Here is a 4,388-nt window from a genome sequence, read left to right on the forward strand (position 1 = left end):
AGCTCATCATGTAAGGTCAAACATAAGCAGATTCCAACTATACTCAAGAGCCATTTAAGCACTCATACTTCAATGCACATAAACTTTAGTTAGTTAGATTGACAATGGATTCTTGTTAGTTAGACCTAGTGCTATGAGGTTCATACTCAACCATACCATGTTTAGTTATGTTCATGGAGGAATGTCCTTCTCCTCAACACACTTACATATCTCATGAGTTCATACCCAAGCAAGTGCACAAGGGTCATCTTTACTGTAACATGAGAAATTCTCAACTCTTAAACCAAGGCATGTTCATGTTTCTTCGTCGTGAAGTTTAAATGAAAAGTCACACCAAGCACATCACAAAAAATAGGAATCTATTTCATAAAATGTCAATTTATTTTTAGCATAGTAATAACCTAAATAGTAAGCATAATTTGGAAAAAAAACAAAAATCATAGGTACTCAGAAGGACAATAGCTAAACATGCCTTCACTTTTCAAAAGTGCACCTACAATCATGCTTTCCAAACCATACAAGTCACATATATTTCAAGAGACTCAACATATTTAATTTTAAAGAGGCTCAATTTCTTATTATAAGGCTAAACTTTTCATATCAAAAGTGACTTCAAACATGCTTCTTACCTTAACTCATGAAGTTAAATGCACAACAAGCATATCAAGATGCACAATCAACATGAGAAAACCATGAAGTTGATCAAAAAATTTTGAAGTACTTTAGAATCTTCAAAATACTATTAATAGTGTCAATCAAGACATACCAACCATATAGAGGTCATGCATTTCATACTTTAATGCAAAAATCTTATCATGCACAAGCTTACTAAGAATTCATTTGTTTCAAGTCCAAGTAAGAATAGAAGGACAAGGTAGAAAACTATCTACAACCTTACTACTCCATCACCATTCCCCACTTCGGGTATACCCAATTCAGATCAACTTAACCCAACCTCAAGAGGATCTTAACTTAACACCCTTCATTTTCATCAACTAAAAGTGATTACCACTTTACAAGGATTTACAGTAAGTTAACAAAGGAACTCAAAGGTATTCTAAGCCTTCTCATTTTTGGCAAATTATCCCCCAATTGTCAAGTTATGTCATATCATTTAACTCCATATGTTCTTCAACAATACAATAGACACCAAGGTCATACATCATTAGGGGAAAACAACTGTGAAAGCATAGATACCACCTACATAAGCCAACACATATCCTCATAGAAGTATAACACATTACAAGTCACATTCATGTCAAGGTCATAAGATATTACAGTAACTCTAGTCATTATTATGCATTTATTCTTATTTTACTTCACATAGGACCTTATAATAACTTTCTGACAATACCAATCTAACTCTACCAGTGCAATGTACATGTGAAGCCCAAAACCCCACACATACTTAGTAGACCTATCATGAGACCACAAGCCTTAACATCCAATCATACATAACCAAGCAAGTGAAGACAACTTCATTCATGTCAACAACCATCATCATATAGTCATTAAAACAAACATAGTGCATATCATCTCATTATGTAACACTAATAATATGTCATTCAAGAGAACCATGATCATAGACTCATGCATTAGAACACCTTCCTAGGACTTCCCTCAAGAGTTAATTGTGCAATGCATAGGTGAAGCCCCATACCCCCACATACACTAAGTAACTATCCTTAGGTTATCCTAGTTAGAGTCCTTACTTTACTTCCACTGTCCATTTTTATTTAGGGAAACTATAGCCTTAACCAACAATAAGACCATGTAAGACAAACATGGAATTTGGTGTCATCACCTAACACCGAAGGAGGGTGCCTTACTTGCCAGGGTAAGACATGAGTATCATTATAACACATAACGTGATATCACTTGCTAGATCAAATGGGGAAACATAGTTATGGAACTTGAAGGCATCATGGAAACATATCTTTAACACCCTTTCTAGGTGATGAGGCTATCCACCTCATGAGGATTATGGTGACCGACCTTCCTCCAATGGGAAGGGACACCCCTCACTTCAAGTTCACTAAGTGCAAAGCTAAGTTCCCTTTATTAAAAGTCTTTATTACATTACTTTATTAAACATAGGTTTTAGGAGATGTGCTCCCCATATGCTTAGCTCATATGTTATAGATGAGAAATCCTTTCATCAACCTATATCATGTGAGAAAACCTTTCACATGGACAAAGCATATGTAAGCATTTATGTAGTTTAGGATACGCTTGAGAACACCTCTCAAGATCCCCTCTATTGACTAGATCATGATTCGTGTGTGTGTATACATACATCTGAGCAAACCTTTCAAATAACATGTTTAGACCACACATATTCATACTTTACTTAATTCATGTATAAGTGTACAAGCGTAACTATATGAGTCATGCTTTCATATAAACACATTTAGACACTAGGTATAATCATACTTCATCATACCACACACTTCAAATTATAGAATCTAAGACACATTCATAATATGTTCATACATTCAGTTTCATGTACATAGAAACCAAACCTAAGAACTATCCTATCAAGGTACACATGTGCAATGCATAAACAAGGTCCCATACCCTTATACTAGTGCAACTATCATGTCATCCTAGTTAGATGGAATACGAAACATACTTCACATACTTTTGCCTATCGTGCATAATAGTATACATCTGGTGAATGTGAGACTAACCTTTTATTATAGACCATGAACCTTTACTACAATGTAAACATGAATAATGAGTGTACATTGGTCAACATGATCACATAATGGCTATCAATAAAACCTTGAGACAACCACCCTCTTAAGACTACAATGCACAACCAAACATAGACCACACAACACAATTTAGCATAGGAGGCAAGGAGATCTTCACATTACATTCAAGACTCCCAACCTTAGTTATTCACACATTCACATAGGGGTACATGGGTAAGGGTCATCAATCCTTAAACACTTCATTAATGGTACCACGTACATATGATTTTAACCTAAACATTTACATGCGCATGACAATATTAGCATAAACTACATTTATAATTAAGTAGAAGACTAGGCACAAGTTACACATAAGATGATCACCATAACGACACATTCATATATTTATTAGTTTTCCTTCAACGCCATGGTCAACACATATATAATGACAATAAGGTAAACACCGCCACCATCAGTGGATTATTCAACACAGTGTCATACAAGGCTTCATCAACAATGCTATAGAGAAGTAGAGAAATAAAGCAATTCTTACCAATCCTTTAGCCTTTAGTTATCATTGACCATTACTACTCTTTCATCAACAATTCAAGTATAGGGAAGTAGCTAAATATGATTTAATCATGAAAGAAACCATGTACAAGTCGCTACAAGATCATATTACAATCTAATATAATACATCACATATATACTAGAAAATAGAAGAACATAGATCTTTAACCCAATTCACTTACATTGATCATCAATAACAATTTATCTAACATCTACATGTATGGAAGTAGCTAAAGATATCATTAATAAAACGAAATGATGCTTCATCTACCCTAACATTTAGATCAAAACATATACATTACAATATTTACTTTATAGGCTAGAAGAACCTAAATCCATTCATACAAAGACTCCTTACTTTTATCGTAAGAGATTTATACCCACAATTCATCCATAATATCCACCTAAGGAAGTTGCAACAAGGATCTTGGCATATTCGAAATTTACCACCATTATCATATAGTAAAGATTATAGCGAGTATACTATATTAGGAATCTATGAAAGATAAAAGAACATAGGCTAATCAATCCTTGATCCACATGGATCATTTATCTACGATTAATCAATAACATTCAAGCAAGGCAGTATATACAACTACCCCTACACAATCAAAATCCACATTCATGCATAATAGAGGCAAGGTTAAAGTGAATACATAGAGGCATAGGCTAGACTTCTTAAAATCATCATACTTTGATCCACATGGATCCTCCATCATAAACTTATCATAAATGCACGTAAATAACAGTTGATATAAGCAATTCAACGTAATAGAATCACAATTCAATCAATAACAAGCAATGATCACAATGCCCATGCAAGGGCTAAATCGATTTTGGGAACGCACATGGGTTCATCATGCAATTGGATTGAATTTTACGTTAAAACCATCACATTATGAGGCCAAGCCTTCTCTAAGATAACTTCCCATCGATGCCTCTTCACTTACGGGGCATCAATCCACCAACGAGACGTTCTTTGAGCTCGTCGATTGACACTGCCAAGGCAGTGTCTCGATAGCCATTCGGTCATTCTTATGGGCCCTTTTGTGGGGCACTTGGGAAGTCGTACCCGGGCGTTTCTAACGTAAATATGAACATTACCATGTCAAGGACCTTAGA

The sequence above is a fragment of the Solanum pennellii genome, chromosome 5 (assembly GCF_001406875.1).
Source record: "Solanum pennellii chromosome 5, SPENNV200".
In the NCBI taxonomy this organism is placed as follows: domain Eukaryota; kingdom Viridiplantae; phylum Streptophyta; class Magnoliopsida; order Solanales; family Solanaceae; genus Solanum; species Solanum pennellii.